The 22,838-nt window shown below is 33.0% G+C and overlaps 1 protein-coding gene across 1 annotated transcript in view; it reads right to left on the reverse strand.

Moving 5' to 3' along the window:
• Window positions 1-15,546: 15,546 nt before the first annotated feature.
• The window catches only part of LOC129138110 (phosphoglucomutase-like protein 5), a 73,807-nt gene continuing 66,515 nt past the window's right edge, over window positions 15,547-22,838 (reverse strand). The window contains exon 5 of the mRNA XM_063801106.1: window positions 15,547-16,015. The gene's annotated coding sequence lies outside the window, so the exon portion shown is untranslated. The remainder of the gene's footprint in view (window positions 16,016-22,838) is intronic.

A 22,838-nucleotide genomic window follows, 5' to 3' on the forward strand; every position in this document is an offset into this window, starting at 1 on the left:
ATGTAAGTATTTATACCGCTGTCTGTATAAGCATGTTAGTGTTTATACCGGCATCTGTATAAATATGTAAGTGTTTATACCGCTGTCTGTATAAACATGTAAGTATTTATACCGCTGCCTGTATAAATATAGAAGTATTTACATCGTTGACTGCATAAACATATAAGTATTTATACTGCTGTCTGTATAAACATATAAGTATTTATACCGCTATCTGTTTAAAGATATAAGTATTTATACCGATATCAGTATAAACATGAAAATACTTATACCGATATCTGTATAAACATAAAAATATTTATACACATATCTGCATAAACATATAAATATTTACACAGAAATCTGTATAAACACATAAGTATTTATACAGATATTTCTTTAAACATATAAATATTTATAGTTAGCTGTATAAACATATAAATATTATTTATACAGTCATCTGTGTAAACATACAAATATTATTCAAACAGATATCTGTATAAACATGTAAATATTTATGAAGATATCTGTATAAACATGTAAATATTTATACAGATATCAGTATAGACATGTAAAAATTATTTATACAGATGTCTGTATAAACATATAAACATACAGATGTCTGTATGAACATATATTTTCACAGATATCTGTATAAACACAGAAATATTTATACAGATATCTGTATAAACACATAAATATTTAAACCGATGTCTGTATAAACACCTAAATATTTACACCGATGTCTGTATAAACGTAAATATTTATACGGCTATCTGTATAAACATGGAAATATCTACACTGCTATCTGTACAAACATGGAAATAACTACACTGCTAGCTGTATAAACATGGAAATATGTACACCGCTACCTGTATAAACATGGAAATATCTACACTGCTATCTGCATAAACATGGAAATATCTACACCGCTATTTGTATAAACATGGAAATATATACACTGCTATCAGTATAAACAAGGAAATATCTACATCGCTATCTCTATAAACATGGAAATACCTACACCGCTATCTCTATAAACATGGAAATATCTACACCGCTACCTGTATAAACATGGAAATATCCACACCACTACCTGTATAAACATGGAAATGTCTACACCGCTACCTGTATAAACATGGAAATATCTACACAGCTATCTCTATCAACATGGAAATATCTACACCGCTACCTGAAACACATGGAAGTATCTACACTGTTATCTGTATAAACATGGAAATATCCACACCGCTATCTCTATAAACATGGAAATATCTATACCACTATCTCTATATACATGGAAATATCTACACCGCTGTCTTGTAAACATGGAAATATCTACACCACTATCCATATAAACATGGGAATATCTACACCACTATCTCTGTAAACATGGAAATATCTACACCGCTATCTGAATAAACATGGAATTATCTCCACTGTAATCTGTATAAACATGGAAATATCTACACCGCTATCTGTATAAACATGGAAATATCTACACCGCTATCTGTATAAACATGGGAATATCTACACCGCTATCTGTATAAATATGGAAATACCTACAGCGCTATCTCTATAAAAATGGAAATATCTACACCACTATCTCCCTAAACATGCTAACATTTAGACCGCGATCTGTAAACGTGGAATTATCTACACCGTAGTCTCTATAAACATGGAAATATCTACACCGCTATCTCTATAAACATGTAAATATTTTCACCGCTATCTCTATAAACATGGAAATATCTAAACCGCTATCTCTATAAACATGGACATATGTACACCACTGTCTACATAATCATGGATATATTTACACCTCTATCTCTATAAACATGAAAATATCTACACCAGGGTCTCTATAAACAAGGAAACATTCACACCGCCATCTCTATAAACATGGAAATATCTACACCGCCATCCCTATAAACATGGAAATATCTACACCGCCATCCCTATAAACATGGAAATATCTACACCACCATCTGTATAAACATGGAAATATCTACACCGCCGTCTCTACAAACATGGAAATATCTTCACCACCATCTGTGTAAACATGGAAATACATACACTGTCATCTCTCTAAACGTGGAAATATCTACACTGCCACCTCTATAAACCTGGAAATATCTACACCACCATCTCTATAAACCTGGAAATATCTACACCGCCATCTCTATAAACATGGATATATCTACACCACCATCTCTATCAACATGAAAATATCTACAACGCCATCTCTATCAACATGGAAATATCTACAATGCCGTCTCTATAAACATGGAAATATCTACACAGCTATGTCTATAAACATGGAAATATCTACACCGCCATCTGTATAAACATGGAAATATCTTCACCGCCATCTGTATAATCATGGAAATACCTACACCGCCATCTGAATAAACATGGAAATATCTACACCGCTATCTGTATAAACATGGAAATATCTACACCACTATCTGTATAAACATGGAAATATCTACACCGCTGTCTGTATAAACATGGAAATATCTACACCGCTGTCTGTATAAACATGGAAATATCTACACTGCTATCTGTATAAATATGGAAATGTCTACACTGCTATCCGTATAAACATGGAAATATCTACACAGATATCTGTATAAAGATGTAAATATTTACACTGATATGTGTATAAACATGTAAAAACACCACTATCTATGTAAACATTTTAATATCTACACCGCTATCTGTATAAACATGTAAATATCTACATCGCTATTTGTACAAACGTGTAAATATCTACACCTCTATCTCTATAAACATGGAAATATCTACACTGCTATCTGTATAAACATGGAAATATCTACACCACTACCTGTATAAACATGTAAATATCTACACCGCTATCTGTACAAACAGGTAAATATCTACACCGTTATCTGTATAAACCTGTAAATATCTACACCGCTATCTGTATAAACGTGTAAATATTCACACTGCTATCTGTATAAACATGTAGGTATTTACACTGCTATCTGTATATACATGTAAATATTTTCACTGCTATCTGTATAAACATGTAAATATTCACACCGTTATCTGTATAAACATGTAGATATTTACACGGCTATCTGTGTAAACATCTAAATATTTTCACCGTCATCTGTATAAACATGTAAATATTAACACCGCTATCTGTATAAAGAGGTATTTATACCGTTATCTGTATAAACTTGTAACTATTTATACTGCTATCTATATAAACATGTTAGTATTTATACCGCTATCTGTATAAACGTGTAAGTATTTATACCGCTATCTGTTTAAACATGTATTTATACCGCTATCTGTATAAACATCTAAGTATTTATTCCACTGTCTGTTTAAACATATAAGTATTAATACCGCTGTCTGTTTAAACATGTATTTATACCGCTGTCTGTATAAACATACAAGTATTTATACCGCTGTCTGTATAAACGTGTAAGTATTCATACCGCTGTCTCTGTAAACATATATGTATTTATACCGCTATCTCTATAAAGATATAAGTATTTATACCGAGAATTGTATAAACATATATATTTATACCGCTATCTGCATAAACATATATTTATACACATATGTATAAACATATAAATATTTACACAGAAATCTGCATAAACATAAGTATTTATACAGATATTTGTATAAACATATAAATATAATTATCTGTATAAATATATAAACATTATTTGTACAGTCATCTGTATGAACATACAAATATTTATACACATATCTCTATAAACATGTAAATATTTATAGAGATATCTGTATAAACATGTAAATATTATTAATACAGATATCTGTATATCCATGTAAATATTATTTATACAGATATCTGTATAAACATATAAACATACAGATATGTGTATGAACATATATTTTCACAGATATCTGTATCAACATAGAAATATTTTCACAGATATCTGTATAAACACGTAAATATTTACACACATATCTGCATAAACACGTAAATATTTACACCGATATCTGTACAAACACGTAAATATTTACACTGATATCTGTATAAACATGCAAATATTAACACCGCTATCTGTATAAACATGTAAATATTTACACCGCTATCTGTATAAACATGTAAATATTTACACCGCTATCTGCATAAACATGTAAATACACCGCTATCTGTATAAACATGTAAATACTTACACCGCTATCTGTATAAACATGTAAATATTTACACCGCTATCTGAATAAACATATAAATAATTACACGGCTATCTGTATAAATATGTAAATATTTACAGCGCTATCAGTATAAACATGTAGATATTTATACCACTTCCTGTTTAAACATGTAAATATTTATACCACTATCTGTATAATCATGTAAATATTTATACCGCTATCTGTGTAAACATGTAAATATTTATACCGCTATCTTTATAAACATGTAAATACTTATGCCGCTATCTGTATAAACATGTGAATACCTATACCGCTATCTGTATAAACATGTAAATATTTATACCACTATCTATATAAACATGTAAGTATACCACTATCTGTATAACCATGGTAGTGTTTATACCACTATCTGTATAAACATGTAAGTGATTATACCGCTGTCTGCTTAAACATATAAATATTTATACCACTGACTACATAAACATATAAGTATTTACACTGCTGTCCGTATAAACATATAAGTATTTACACTGCTATCTGTTTAAAGATATAAGTATTTATACCGATATCTGTATAAACATGAAAATATTTATACTGATATCTGTATAAACATATAAATATTTATACACATATCTGTGTAAACATATAAATATTTACACAGAAATCTGTATAAACATATAAGTATTTATACAGATATTTCTATAAACATATACATATTTATAGTTATCAGTATAAACATAAATATTTATACAGTCATCTGTATAAACATACAAATATTATTTATACAGGTATCTGTATAACCATGTAAATATGCAGATATCTGTATAAACATGTAAATATTATTAATACAGATATCTGTATAATAATATCAACATACAGATATCTCTATGAACATATATTTTCGCAGATATCTGCATAAACACAGAAATATTTACACCGATATCTGTATAAACATGTAAATATTTACACCGATATCTGTATAAACACGTAAATATTTACACCGCTATCTGTATAAACATGTAAATATCTACACCGCTATCTGTATAAACATGGAAATATCTACACCGCTATCTGTATAAACATGGAAATATCTACACCGCTATCTGTATAAACAGGGAAATATCTACACCGCTACCAGTACAAACATGGAAATATCTACACCGCTATCTGTAAAAACATGGAAATATCTACACCGCTATCTCTATAAACATGGAAATATCTACACCGCTATCTGTATAAACATGGGAATATCTACACCGCTATCTGTATAAATATGGATATATCTAAACCGCTACCTGTGTGAACATGGAAATATCTACACCGCTACCTGTATGAACATGGAAATATCTACACCGCTACCTGTATGAACATGGAAATATGTACACAGCTATCTCTATAAACATGGGAATATCTACACTGCTACCTGTAAAAACATAGAAATATCTACACTGCTATCTGTATAAACATGGAAATATCTACACTGCTATCTCTATAATCATGTAAATATCTACACCGCTATCTCTATATACATGGAAATATCTCCACTGCTATCTTGTAAACATGGAAATATCCACACCGCTATCTGTATAAACATGGAAATATCTACACCGCTATCTCTGTAAACATGGAAATATCTACACCGCTATCTGAATAAACATGGAAACATCTCCACCGCTATCTGTATAAACATGGAAATATGTACACCGCTATCTGTATAAACATGGAAATATCTACACCGCTATCTGTATAAACTTGGGAATATCTACACCGCTATCTGTATAAATATGGAAATATCTACACCGCTATCTCTGTAAACATGGAAATATCTACACCGCTATCTGAATAAACATGGAAACATCTCCACCGCTATCTGTATAAACATGGAAATATGTACACCGCTATCTGTATAAACATGGAAATATCTACACCGCTATCTGTATAAACTTGGGAATATCTACACCGCTATCTGTATAAATATGGAAATATCTACACCGCTATCTGCATAAACATGGAAATATCTACACTGCTATCTCTATAAACATGTAAACTTTTACACCGCTGTCTCTATAAACATGGAAATATCTAAACCACTATGCCTATAAGCATGGACATATCTACACCACTGTCTCGATAAACATGGATATATTTACACCGCTATCTCTATAAACATGAAAATATCTACACCGCCATCTCTACAAAGATGGAAATATCTACACCACCATCTGTATAAACATGGAAATATCTACACTGCCGTCTCAGTAAACATGGAAATATCTACACCGCCATCTGTATAAACATGGAAATATCTACACCGCCGTCTCTATAAACATGGAAATATGTACACCGCCATGTGTATAAACATGGAAATATCTACACCACCGTCTGTATAAACATTGAAATATCTACACCCCCATCTCTATAAACATGGAAATATCTACACCACCATCTCTATAAACATGGAAATATCTACAACGCCGTCTCTATCAACATGGTAATATCTACAATGCCATTTCTATAAACATGGAAATATCCACACAGCTATGTCTATAAACATGGAAATATCTACACCGCCATCTGTATAAACATGGAAATATCTACACCGCTATCTGTATAATCATGGAAATACCTACACTGCCATCAGTATAAACATGGAAATATCTACACAATTATCTGTATAAACATGGAAATATGAACCCCGCTATCTGTATCAACATGGAAATATCTGCACCGCTATCTGTATAAACATGTTAATATCTACACCGCTATCTGTATAAACATGGAAATATCTACACCTCTATCTGTATAAACATGGAAATATCTACTCTGCTATCTGTATAAACATGGAAATATCTACACTGCTATGTGTATAAACATGTAAATATCTACACAGATATCTGTATAAACCTGTAAATATTTACACTGATATCTGTATAAACATGTAAATACACCACTATCTATGTAAACATTTTAATATCTACACCACTATCTGTATAAACATGTAAATATCTACACCGCTATTTGTACAAACATGTAAATATCTACACCGCTATCAGTATAAACATGGAAATATCTACACCGCTACCTGTATAAACAGGTAAATATCTACACCGCTATCTGTAGAAACAGGTAAATATTTACACCGTTATCTGTATAAACCTGTAAATATCTACACCGCTATCGGTATAAACAAGTAAATATTCACACTGCGATCTGTATAAACATGTAGGTATTTACACCGCTATCGGTATATACATGTAAATATTTTCACCGCTATCTGTATAAACATGTAAATATTTACACCGCTATCTGCATAAACATGTAAATACACCGCTATCTGTATAAACATGTAAATACTTACACCGCTATCTGTATAAACATGTAAATATTTACACCGCTATCTGAATAAACATATAAATAATTACACGGCTATCTGTATAAATATGTAAATATTTACAGCGCTATCAGTATAAACATGTAGATATTTATACCACTTCCTGTTTAAACATGTAAATATTTATACCACTATCTGTATAATCATGTAAATATTTATACCGCTATCTGTGTAAACATGTAAATATTTATACCGCTATCTTTATAAACATGTAAATACTTATGCCGCTATCTGTATAAACATGTGAATACCTATACCGCTATCTGTATAAACATGTAAATATTTATACCACTATCTATATAAACATGTAAGTATACCACTATCTGTATAACCATGGTAGTGTTTATACCACTATCTGTATAAACATGTAAGTGATTATACCGCTGTCTGCTTAAACATATAAATATTTATACCACTGACTGCATAAACATATAAGTATTTACACTGCTGTCCGTATAAACATATAAGTATTTACACTGCTATCTGTTTAAAGATATAAGTATTTATACCGATATCTGTATAAACATGAAAATATTTATACTGATATCTGTATAAACATATAAATATTTATACACATATCTGTGTAAACATATAAATATTTACACAGAAATCTGTATAAACATATAAGTATTTATACAGATATTTCTATAAACATATACATATTTATAGTTATCAGTATAAACATAAATATTTATACAGTCATCTGTATAAACATACAAATATTATTTATACAGGTATCTGTATAACCATGTAAATATGCAGATATCTGTATAAACATGTAAATATTATTAATACAGATATCTGTATAATAATATCAACATACAGATATCTCTATGAACATATATTTTCGCAGATATCTGCATAAACACAGAAATATTTACACCGATATCTGTATAAACATGTAAATATTTACACCGATATCTGTATAAACACGTAAATATTTACACCGCTATCTGTATAAACATGTAAATATCTACACCGCTATCTGTATAAACATGGAAATATCTACACCGCTATCTGTATAAACATGGAAATATCTACACCGCTATCTGTATAAACAGGGAAATATCTACACCGCTACCAGTACAAACATGGAAATATCTACACCGCTATCTGTAAAAACATGGAAATATCTACACCGCTATCTCTATAAACATGGAAATATCTACACCGCTATCTGTATAAACATGGGAATATCTACACCGCTATCTGTATAAATATGGATATATCTAAACCGCTACCTGTGTGAACATGGAAATATCTACACCGCTACCTGTATGAACATGGAAATATCTACACCGCTACCTGTATGAACATGGAAATATGTACACAGCTATCTCTATAAACATGGGAATATCTACACTGCTACCTGTAAAAACATAGAAATATCTACACTGCTATCTGTATAAACATGGAAATATCTACACTGCTATCTCTATAATCATGTAAATATCTACACCGCTATCTCTATATACATGGAAATATCTCCACTGCTATCTTGTAAACATGGAAATATCCACACCGCTATCTGTATAAACATGGAAATATCTACACCGCTATCTCTGTAAACATGGAAATATCTACACCGCTATCTGAATAAACATGGAAACATCTCCACCGCTATCTGTATAAACATGGAAATATGTACACCGCTATCTGTATAAACATGGAAATATCTACACCGCTATCTGTATAAACTTGGGAATATCTACACCGCTATCTGTATAAATATGGAAATATCTACACCGCTATCTCTGTAAACATGGAAATATCTACACCGCTATCTGAATAAACATGGAAACATCTCCACCGCTATCTGTATAAACATGGAAATATGTACACCGCTATCTGTATAAACATGGAAATATCTACACCGCTATCTGTATAAACTTGGGAATATCTACACCGCTATCTGTATAAATATGGAAATATCTACACCGCTGTCTGTATAAACATGGAAATATCTACACCGCTGTCTGTATAAACATGGAAATATCTACACTGCTATCTCTATAAACATGTAAACTTTTACACCGCTGTCTCTATAAACATGGAAATATCTAAACCACTATGCCTATAAGCATGGACATATCTACACCACTGTCTCGATAAACATGGATATATTTACACCGCTATCTCTATAAACATGAAAATATCTACACCGCCATCTCTACAAAGATGGAAATATCTACACCACCATCTGTATAAACATGGAAATATCTACACTGCCGTCTCAGTAAACATGGAAATATCTACACCGCCATCTGTATAAACATGGAAATATCTACACCGCCGTCTCTATAAACATGGAAATATGTACACCGCCATGTGTATAAACATGGAAATATCTACACCACCGTCTGTATAAACATTGAAATATCTACACCCCCATCTCTATAAACATGGAAATATCTACACCACCATCTCTATAAGCATGGAAATATCTACAACGCCGTCTCTATCAACATGGTAATATCTACAATGCCATTTCTATAAACATGGAAATATCCACACAGCTATGTCTATAAACATGGAAATATCTACACCGCCATCTGTATAAACATGGAAATATCTACACCGCTATCTGTATAATCATGGAAATACCTACACTGCCATCAGTATAAACATGGAAATATCTACACCATTATCTGTATAAACATGGAAATATGAACCCCGCTATCTGTATCAACATGGAAATATCTGCACCGCTATCTGTATAAACATGGAAATATCTACACCGCTATCTGTATAAACATGGAAATATCTACACCTCTATCTGTATAAACATGGAAATATCTACACCTCTATCTGTATAAACATGGAAATATCTACACTGCTATCTGTATAAACATGTAAATATCTACACAGATATCTGTATAAACCTGTAAATATTTACACTGATATCTGTATAAACATGTAAATACACCACTATCTATGTAAACATTTTAATATCTACACCACTATCTGTATAAACATGTAAATATCTACACCGCTATTTGTACAAACATGTAAATATCTACACCGCTATCAGTATAAACATGGAAATATCTACACCGCTACCTGTATAAACAGGTAAATATCTACACCGCTATCTGTAGAAACAGGTAAATATTTACACCGTTATCTGTATAAACCTGTAAATATCTACACCGCTATCGGTATAAACAAGTAAATATTCACACTGCGATCTGTATAAACATGTAGGTATTTACACCGCTATCGGTATATACATGTAAATATTTTCACCGCTATCTGTATAAACATGTAAATATTCACACCGCTATCTGTATAAACATGTAGATATTTACACCTCTATCTGTATAAACATGTAAATATTTTCACCGTTATCTGTATAAACATGTAAATATTAACACCGCTATCTGTATAAACATGTATTTATACCTTTATCTGTATAAACATGTAACTATTTATACTGCTATCTGTATAAACATTTTAGTATTTACACCGTTGTCTGTATAAACATGTATTTATACCGCCGTCTGTATAAACATGTATTTAGACCACTGTCTCTATAAACATGTATGTATTTATACCGCTGTCTCTATAAAGATATAAGTATTTATACCGATAATTGTATAAAAATAAAAATATTTATATCGCTATCGGTGTAAACATACATTTATACACATATATGTATAAACATATAAATATTTACCCAGAAATCTGTATAAACATATAATTATTTATACAGATATTTGTATAAACATATAAATATTTATAGTTATCTGTATAAATATATAAACATTATTTGTACAGTCATCTGTATAAACATAGAAATATTATTTATACAGATATCTGTATAAACACGTAAATGTTTATAGAGATATCTGTATAAACATGTAAATATTATTTATACAGATATCTGTATATCCATGTAAATATTATTTGTACAGCTACTTGTATAAACATATAAACATACAGATATCTGTATGAACATATATTTTCACAGCTATCTCTATAAACATACAAATATTCTCACAGATATCTGTATAAACACGTAAATATTTACACACATATCTGCCTAAAGACGTAAATATTTACACCGATGTCTGCATAAACACGTAAATATTTACACCGATATCTGTATAAACACGTAAATATTTACACCGATATCTGTATAAACGTGTAAATATTTACACCGCTATCTGTATAAACATGTAAATATTTACACCGCTATCTGTATAAACATGTAAATATTTACACCGCTATCTGTATAAACATGTAATTATTTACACCTCTATCTGCATAAACATGTAAATACACCACTAACTGTATAACCATGTAAATATTTACAGTGCTGTCTGTATAAACATGAAGATATTTATACCGCTATCTGTTTAAACATGTATTTATACCACTATCTGTATAACCATGTAAATATTTATACCGCTATCTGTATAAACATGTAAATATTTATACCGCTATCTTTATAAACATGTAAATACTTATACCGCTATCTGTATAAACATGTGAATACCTATACCGCTGTCTGTATAAACATGTAAATATTGATACCGCTATCTGTATAAACATGTATATACTTATACCGCTATCTATACAAACATGTAAGTATACCGCTATATGTATAAACATGTTAGTGTTTATACCGCTATCTGTATAAACATGTAAGTGTTTATACTGCTGTCTGCATAAACATAAGTATTTATACCGCTGACTGTATAAACATATAAGTATTTATACTGCTGTCTGTATAAACATATAAGTATTTATACTGCTATCTTTTTAAAGATATAAGTATTTATACCGATATCTGTATAAACATGAAAATATTTATACTGATATCTGTATACACATATAAATATTTATACACATATCTGTATAAACATATAAATATTTACACAGAAATCTGTATAAACATATAAGTATTTATACAGATATTTCTATAAACATATACATATTTATAGTTTTCTGTATAAACATATAAATATTTATACAGTCATCTGTATAAACATACAAATATTATTTACACAGATATCTGTATAAACATGTCAATATTTATACAGATATCTGTATAAACATGTAAATATTATTCATACAGATATCTGTATGAACATATGTTTTCGCAGATATCTGTATAAACACAGAAATATTTACACAGATATCTGTATAAACATGAAAGTATTTACACCGATATCTGTATAAACACATAAATATTTACACCGATATCTGTATAAACATGTAAATATTTACACCGCTATCTGTATAAACAAGGAAATATCTACACCGCAATCTGTACAAACATGGAAACATCTACACCGCTATCTGTATAAACATGGAAATATCTACACCGCTACCTGTAGGAACATGGAAATATCCACACCACTACCTGTACAAACATGGAAATATCCACACCGCTGCCTGTATAAACATGGAAATGCCTACACCGCTGCCTGTATAAACATGGAAATATCTACACCGCTATCTCTACAAACATGGAAATATCTACACTGCTACCTGTATAAACATGGAAATATCTACACCGCTATCTGTATAAAATGGAAATATCTACACCGCTATCTCTATAAACATGGAAATAGCAACACCGCTATCTGTATAAACATGGAAATATCTACACCGCTATCTCTATAAACATGGAAATATCTACACCACTACCTCTGTAAACGTGGAAATATCTACACCAGTATCTCTATAAACATGGAAATAGCTACACTGCTATCTCAATAAACATGCAAATATCTACACCACTATCTCTATAAACGTGGAAATATCTACACCGCTATCTCTATACACATGGAAATATGTACACCGCTATCTTGTAAACATGGATATATCTACACCGCTATCTGTATAAACATGGAAATATCTACACCGCTATCTGTATAAACATGGAAATATCTACAGCGCTATCTGTATAAACATGGAAATATCTACACCGCCATCTGTAAAAACATGGAAATATCCACACCGCTCCCTCTATAAACATGGAAATATCTACACTGCTACCTCTATAAACATGGAAATATCTACACCGCTATCTGTATAAACATGGAAATATGTACATCACTAATTGTATAAACATGGAAATATCTACACCGCCATCTGTATAACCATGGAAATTTCTACACCGCCATCTCCATAAACATGGAAATATGTACATCACCATCTGTATAAACACGGAAATATCTACACCGCCGTCTGTGTAAACATGGAAATACGTACACCGCCATCTCTGTAAACATGGAAATAACTACACCGCCATCTGTATAAACATGGAAATATCTACACCGCCATCTCTATAAACATGGAAATATCTACACCGCCATCTCTATAAACATGGAATTATCTACACCGCTATCTGTATAAACATGGAAATATCTACACTGCTATCTGTATAAACATGGAATTATCTACACCGCTATCTGTATAAACATGGAAATATCTACACCGCTATCTCTATAAACATGGAAATATCTACACCGTTCCCTCTATAAACATGGAAATATCTACACCGCTCCCTGTATAAACATGGAAATATCTACACCGCTACCTCTATAAGCATGGAAATATCTACACCACTATCTGTATAAACATGGAAATATGTACATCGCTATCTGTATAAACATGGAAATATCTACACCGCTATCTGTATAAACATGCTATGTAGCTGTTATTACAGGCACACGCCACCACACCCAGCTAATTTGTGTATTCTTTTTGTAGAGATGGGGTTTTGCCATGTTGGCCAAGCTGGTCTCAAACTCCTTGGCTCAACTGATCTGCTCACCTTGGCCCCGCAAAGTGCTATGATTACAGGCGTGCGCCACTGCGCCTGGCCATGTTATGTGTTTTTATCACAATTTTCAAAATCAGTTAGAAAATCTCTATAGTTTACAGGCAGATTTGTCATACTATTTTATCTTAGAAAAGGGTGGAAGAGACAATATCTCAGTTTATTCATAAATAAAATGGTAATAATTCATTTATATTTGTTCAAAATTATAAAAACTATTTGACTAAGAATAACTTAATAGTAGGCCCTCATTTAGGACATTTAAAGAATTTATCAAAACTTCCCCTCTAATCATAAACAACATGACTAAAATGACAAAGTTGAACTTAGAGGAAATTCAGCATTCCCTAAAGATACTCATTTTGTGTAATTAATTAGGTTTTGTATAAACTCTTACAAACACTACAACTTATATAAGATCATAAGGGGATTCGAATGCCTTCCGTTGAGCAAGTCTGAACACCACCACACCTTCCATTGTATTATTTTCCATCTGTGATGCATGATATAAATCCCTGGCTAGCTTGAGTTAATTACTGTCTCATCTTATGCACGAAGTGAGTCAGCTTTGATTTTATGACTTTTTTAGTCTAGATTAGATAGTTAATTGGTGGTGTATTTGTACATTAAAAAACCTTTTTTTCTAGATTAAAAGAATAAATATGAACCTCACTGGATTTCTTAAGTCCTAGAATTTCTTCACAAGGTTGACATAAAACAAGGGTTTCAATACTCTCTCTGTGTTATCTGTCTGTTCTAAGCCCTTAATATTATCAAGACACTTGAGAAATATGATGGTACAGTCAATTCACAGGCTACTCCATAAAGAACAGGGAAGGGAAAGATATTTCAAAGTGTTTACCCTTCTGATCTTATGCTTTGCTCATTCAGTCACAGATTAATTTTTCTCCTCTCAGACTGTATCTTTGGCTGAGAAGTCCATTTTTAAATTAAATAGTTTGTCTTTGATCCATTTAGGAAAAGCCATTGAATTGGCAGGTACCATTGAATTGGCAGGTAAAAACCAGGACACAGGGGATAAAAGTCTCATTTGCATTAAGATAGGTTTTCTCATGAACTCCGCATATTTTAATAGTACTAATGTTGTATGTGCATTTTGGCAATGGCAAAATTTGAATGAATTAATTTGACAGTATTATAAATCTACCTCCCTAAACATTCCCTATTTTATAGTGTCAGGAGTACAGATCAAAGGGAATGGATGGAAAGAGCTACTAAATGCTACTCCCAGAGTCAAGTAAAGTTTGTGAAAACGATAGTTTTGAATCCAGAACATTAATCTAAAGACACTTACCACTTACTGGGCCTGGCAGAAAATGCATTCTGATTCTTCCATTACAATTTTCTGTATGAATAACTGTTACATTTAGAAGTTGCCCTAACTCATGTTGAAAATATCTAACTATGATGCTAGGCTGTGCTACTTAGAGATTACACTTGTATTTTCTATTTTGTGGCAATATTTAAACAAATTTTAAGAATCCACCTACCACAGGATGCTTCATCTGATTTGTCAGGGCAGTCGTATTTAAAATCACATTTCTGCATTTTTTCGATGCAGTGATCATCAGACCTGCAGACAAATTCATTGTCTGTGCAGTTGTGTGGAGGTAATGTTACAGGAACTGACGTTTCTGGTGGAGTTGGGAGGTCTGCTGACAAATTACCTTGATAAGAAATAATATACAGGCATCATTTAGCAGGTTTTCTGGTTTTCTACTTCTTTAGAGATTTTACACAATGAAGCTTTCTAAATATGCCTCACAATATCATAGAGAACAGTGGGTAGTATCAGCTACTCTGCTAAAATAAAATTGAGGTTCTTGTTTTTAGTAACAGTAAATAACTAAACATCTTCGATCATGAAAAATGATGAAGGTACAGATGGAAATTACTGGAAAGCTATTCAGAGCTCACCAAATCAATGGGAGGCCCAAGGCCAGGGCTTAGAGAATCAGCAGGAACCAAGGGAGTTTCAGATTCTGGAATTAAGAGCCACAGTAAAGATCTAAATAACTTTCTAATTTACTAGGTAAATAACCTTTGTCCTTCCACTGCTACAATAAATCTAACATCTCCTCATCTTTGTTTAACATATTTTCACTTATTTAAAATTCAAGGTTTCAGGAAAGAGTCAAACCTGAAATCCTCATCTAGAAATTTTATACAAGACTACAATTTCTGAAATTACTGAGGATGGAAGACATTTATAGATGATGACTGATTTATAAGTTATTCAATAAACATGTATTGATAACATGTCTGTGCCATACACGTGGTAGATGCAGGGAATCCAAGCTGTGGAGAAAAAGTTAAATATTAAACCTGAACTAAATTGAACATGGACACAAAGAATGATCACGAAGTCCCAGAATGGGTTGTGTGAGCCCCTTCAGGCTTTCATCCAGTGTTGTTTAGAAGAAATCTCTATTTCAATCTATTCCTATATGTTAGTTATTGAAAAACAACAGACAGTCACAAAACAAGTCAACCTTTTTGTGTTCCTTGGGCCCAGTCACAAAGGACCCTTGTGAATGGACCTCATGCCAAACAACTCATTACAAAAAGAGCTAGGGTCCCAGGCTGCTCCGAAGCTTCATGAGACCTCTCCTCCTCTGTGCATGGATGACTGGCCAACTCTGCAGCCTAGGCCGCTGCTTCTGGGCCTAGTGGTGAATCCTCCATTGTCTGGTGAGTGCAGTGTCCAACTCTGGAGCCCAGGCTGTTGCTTCCCAGTTTGGTGGTGAATCCTCCATAGTCTGGTGAGTGTAAATATGTATATATTTTTCCCTTCTCCCCTTCCCATTGCAATTTACTTATTATATCATTTGCTTATTATATAAATTTGCTTATGTTAATTTGCTTATATCATTTGCTTATTATATCTGCATTGCTATTTATGTGGGATAAAGCTTGTTTACCCTTAAAGGTATTGTGTGTGTGTCTTTCCTTCTCTCCTCGTGCATTTTCTGCACAGAACACAAGTCAAATATGCCATCTCTGCCATTAAATAGTTTACATCTAGTGGACAAGGCAGTCAGATGTATCTTTCATTACAGGTATTTGGGATAAATTTATGGTAAAGATATAACTCCAGGGAAGCAAGAATGGTATCTTTCATCCCTGCATCCATAGCACAATTCACAGACCATGGCATATGGTAGGTATACTGACATTGACAAGTGAATAAATGGACAGATAGATGGACAGATGGATGGATGGATAGATGGATAGATGGATGGATGGATGGATGGATGGATGGACGGATGGATGGATGGATGGACGGACGGATGAATGAATACCAGAGTGGATAAATGAATAAAATAACAAATGGAAGATTTCACAGTGTATTGAAAGAAAACAGAGGAAAACCAAATATCAGATGGGAGTCAAATAAGATGCCTTGGCAAACTGATGCTTAAACTGACTTTCAAAGGTTGATGAGCTCATCTTGCTAGGTGAAAAAGAATACAAGGTCTTTATGGGCAATGAGAAAAAACTTGTGTGAATGCATGGAAATACATTAAACTGTTTTTTTATTTTAAATACTGTGAGAATTTAACACGATAATATCTGGTGATATGATAATAAAGCATGCGTCTGATTGACTCATTAGATATGGAACTGGAGAGTAGACAGTTACCATAAAGAGCCAGCTGAAATCAACTTGGGAGTCTGAAATAAACACACAAAAATATGGAGAAATAACAAGATATAAAATGTCTATTTCAGGATGTACTTTTTGGCATCAGTGTGAAGCATGAATTGTAGGTTGCTCTAACACTGAAAAAAAATAATAGTTAGAATAGTTAACCTCTTTCTTTAATCCAGTCAACTAATAAACCAAAACAGAGATGGTTTAAAGGAAAGAGCAAAAATCTGAGCAATACTAAACGTCCAGTATCTGGAGGACTGGGGATTTACATGCTGTTGGGAATCTGGGGAAAGTCCAATAACTAGTAGTTTATTTCTTAGCTCAAATGCAGAGGCAATTAAGACCTAAGATGGAAGATAGATCAAAATATCAACTTTTTATTGATATAGCTAATCCTGAAGAAAATGTCCTATTTCTGTAGACAAGTGGTCTTCTAAAATGTGAAACCCAGAAATAAGACCCCGAACTGTGTCTTCCAGGCTACCCTGTGTGAAACTATAGCAAGGAAGAGTTGACCAGATTTCATATTTCCTCAGCTAGTAAACATTAAAAAGAAAAGAGGAGGTGAGGGACCAGGCATGCATACTCAGATTCTTCTTGAAAACTCACCAATCCATTGTTGCTCTTCCTTCCTCTGGGAAGGAATGAATAAGAGGATGAAGAGAGACCAGGAATATTAGGCTGCCAGATACAGCTCAGTCTACATGAGAGATTAAGACCAAGGAAATAGTATTCTGATCCCATAGGGGTGAGTTTGAAATGATTAATCGATTGTTAAGTAAATGAGCATTCTATTCCCCAAGATCAGATATATAAAACATAGAAGAGGAGTCAGTTTTTAGGGATAAGAAATATTTTCTCACCAGGTGTGGTGGCTCACACCTATAATCCCAGCACTTTGGGAGGCTAAGGCAGGTGGATCACTTGAGCTCAGGATTTTGAGACTAGCCTGGGCAACATGTTGAAACCTCATCTCTACAAAAATAAAAAACTACAAAAATTAGCTGGGCATGGTGGCCCACACCTGTAGTTCCAACTACGTGGGAGGCTGAGGTGAGAAAATCACTTGAGTTGGGGAGGTTGAGGCTGCAGTGAGCCGAGATCACACCACCGCACTCTGGTCTGGGTGACAGAGTAAGACCCCACCTTCCCACCCCCCAACCCAAACAAAAAATAAAAAATTAAACAATCAAAATAAAATAAATGTAAAAAGAAATATTTTCTATCCTAAAATAGAAAGCCAATGACAACAACACAAAAAAAAGGAGATCCTAACAGGTTGGAAACTTTATCTCACATCCAGTTGGATATACTCACGTCTAAGTCATTGAGCAAAAATAAGAACCCAATTAGAGGTGAAAGTTATTACCTTCCATAGAAATCTGACGCATCCAAAGTTATAATAAAATGTGAAAAAAAATTAAAAAGACAATCATTTTATCATTTCTGAATGCCGATGACTTTGAAGATCTTGAAGGACAGAGTTTGAATCAGAGAAAGAAAAATTCACTAGCCTTGATGAAAAATTATTTTCAAATAAATCTATAATGAGATTATAAAAATCACTTCTGAGGGAATTTGCTGAGAACTGCAAAACATTCAATGGCCAGGTTGATGGATATTTTATATGTCTCAGTGGAATATATGGAACAAATTTCTTTGAAAATCATCCTTTTAAAATGTTTAAATACAAGGTCTTAAAAATAATCTTCTAATTTGATCGCTAAATTTGTTGTGCCATTTCAGAGCATAATTTACTTACATAATTTTACTGAAAAAAATATATAATTAAAATGCATTAGAAGATGCATGTAAACTTTTTATTTGTATGTCCTATATCAAAAATGGCATCTGGAAAGTGACGTATTTCGTCAAAATTTCAATGAAAGTTTTCCTTTAACCAAAGCAGGATGTCAAGTTCTTTCACTTTAGCACATGCTCATCCAAGCTGGTTTGTTCCATATTTAGATAATAAAGTTTTAGTTTAAGACAAAGATTTTAATTCCACAGAGATGACTGTCATTTGCACTGAGAAAAATGTTCTATGCTCCAATTTAGGCAGCCATTTTGAAATGCATTAATTTCAAGAGAGAATGGGTAAATTTGTGTTCCAAGCTCAGGGTAAATACACATTACTAGAACAGTAAAAGTCTTAAAAAACAGTGGATCACACATGTTTTCCTATTCTTCACAATTGCTGCATATTATGTATATTTATGGAAGTAGACATTTACAATTAATCATCTTACCTTAATACACAGAAACTTCAATAAACAGCTAAATGGAAACACATATATGATGTTCTTCACTGACTGTACTACTTTAAACTTGCTCGATAATACACTTCTAGTCACAAATACCTAGGATTTACTGATTTCTGATTTTATTTTTTATTTTATTTTTATTTTTATTTTTTGAGACAGAGTCTCGCTCTGTCGACCAGGCTGGAATGCAGTGTCACGATCTCAGCTCACTGCAAGCTCCGCCTCCCGGGTTCACACCATTCTCCTGCCTCAGCCACCTAAGTAGCGGGGACTACAAGCGCCCGCCACCATGCCAGGCTAATTTTTTTGTATTTTTAGTAGAGACGGGGTTTCACTGTGTTAACCGGGATGGTCTTGATCTCCTGACCTCGTGATCCGCCCGCCTTGGCCTCCCAAAGTGCTGGGATTACAGGCGTGAGCCACCTCACCCGGCCGATTTCTGATTTTATTATTCTTCCTTCAAGAGAAGAACATTTCAGGGCAGGACAGAAGCCCAGCGAATTGAGTGTCAATAACTTTGCATTTGAGACAAAGAAGACATCGACTGAACTGCTTCAGATTCAATTACATCTTTTCTTTAAAAAAATGACTTTAATTATGAATAACTTTAAACATTCATATAAATTAAGAAAATTATATAATAGATACATGACTCCACCACTAAGACTAAGTAAATTGTTATTATAGCATTGTTTCAGATCCTTATATTAACAAATAAATGAGGAAGAAAGAATAGAAAGAAAGAAAACCTTTCTATAATGCTCAGACCTCATTCTTCCTCTTTCTACCCCTTCACTAATGCCTTCAGAGGGACCCTTATCCAAATACTAGTTTGTACCAATTTGTATTTTCTCATGTTTGTTTTCTAATTGTTTTTATTGTGGTAAATAGTATTAAGGCTATTCACAAGGTTGTACAACAGATCTTTAGAGCTTTTTTTAATCTCAAAAACCAGAAACTATATCCATTAAACACTTGTTCTCCTTCCTTCCTCCCTCCCCCCAGCTCTCGGCAAGCACCTTTCTACATTTGTTTCTATGATATTGACTACCTTAAATAATTCATATGAGTTGAGTCCTACAATGGTTGTACTTTCCTGACTGGCTTATTTAGCTTAGCATGATGTCCTCGAGGTTAATCCATTGTCTTAGTCAGTTCAGGCTGCTATAACACATTACACACTGAGTGTCTTAAACAGCCATTTATTTATCTTAGTTCTGAAGGCTGGGAAGTGTAAGCTCAAGGTGCCAGCAGAAGTGGTGTCTGGCCCACTTCCTGGTTTGCTGACGGCCATTTTCTCCTTGTATCCTCAAATGGTAGAGAATAGGGAGAGAAAAAGCAAGCTCTCTCCTGTCTTTTTATAAAGGCATTGATTCCATCCATGAAAGCTTTACTCTCCTGACCTAATTATCCCACATACAAATACCATCACGTTGGGGGTTGGAATGTCAACATATAAATTTTGGGAAAATATGTTCAGTCCACAGCATCTATGTGGTAGCATGTGATGGGATTTCCTTCCCCCTTAAGGCTGCATGATATTCCATTGTACGTATATACCACATTTTCTTTATCCAATCATCTGTTAATAGACATTTGGGTTCTTCCACCTCTTAGCTATTGTGAATAATGTAGCAATGAACAAGGGGAGGCAAAAATCTCAAGATTCTGCTTGAATTATTTTGGATATGTATCTGAAAGTAGCATTGCTACATCATAGGATAATTCTATTTTTAATTTTTTGAGGAATGGTCATACTGCTTTCCATAATGTCTAAACCACTTTACAGTCCCACCAAGAATGCACAAGAATTTTGATCTTTCTATAGTCTCACTAATGCTATTTTTTATTATTTGGATAGTGGCCATCCTAATGGGTATGAGGTGATGTCTCATTGTGGTTTTGATTTCCATTTTCCTTATTTGATCATGTTGAGCATGTTTTCATATGCTTGTTGGACACTGGCATATCTTTTTGTTCTCATCAACCCCAAATCTGACACCCTATTCCTGTCAGCACTTAGATCAGCAATTACAGTATCATGCAGACTAGTTTTACTGCTCTAAAAATCCTCCATCTATGCATCCCACCCTCTCCCCTAAACAATGGCAAACACTAATGTTTTTACTACCTCCATAGTTTCACTTTTTTCCAGAATGTCATATTGTCAGAATCATAAGGTATGTAGCCTTTTCATACTGGCTTCTTCTGCTTAGTAACAGGCAGGTAAATTTCCTTCATATCTCAGCTTGACAGCTCATTTATTTAGCATTGAATAATATTTTTCTCTGGATGTGATCCAGTTTATTACCTATGTATCTACTGAAGGACATCCTGGTTGCTTCCATGTTTTAGCAATTGTGAATAAAGCTGCTATAAACACCTATCTGTATCTAGGTTTTTTGTGTGAATATACTCATTTGGGTAAATACTAAAGCACTTGATTGCTGGATGACATGGTAAGACTATGTTTAATTCTAGAAGAAAATATCAAACCTTTTTCAAAGCGGCTATATAACTTGGTATTTCTACCAGCAATGAACATGAATTCCTGTTGCTCCACATCCTTGC

This window comes from Pan troglodytes, chromosome 20 (genome assembly GCF_028858775.2).
Source record: "Pan troglodytes isolate AG18354 chromosome 20, NHGRI_mPanTro3-v2.0_pri, whole genome shotgun sequence".
Taxonomy (NCBI): Eukaryota; Metazoa; Chordata; class Mammalia; order Primates; family Hominidae; genus Pan; species Pan troglodytes.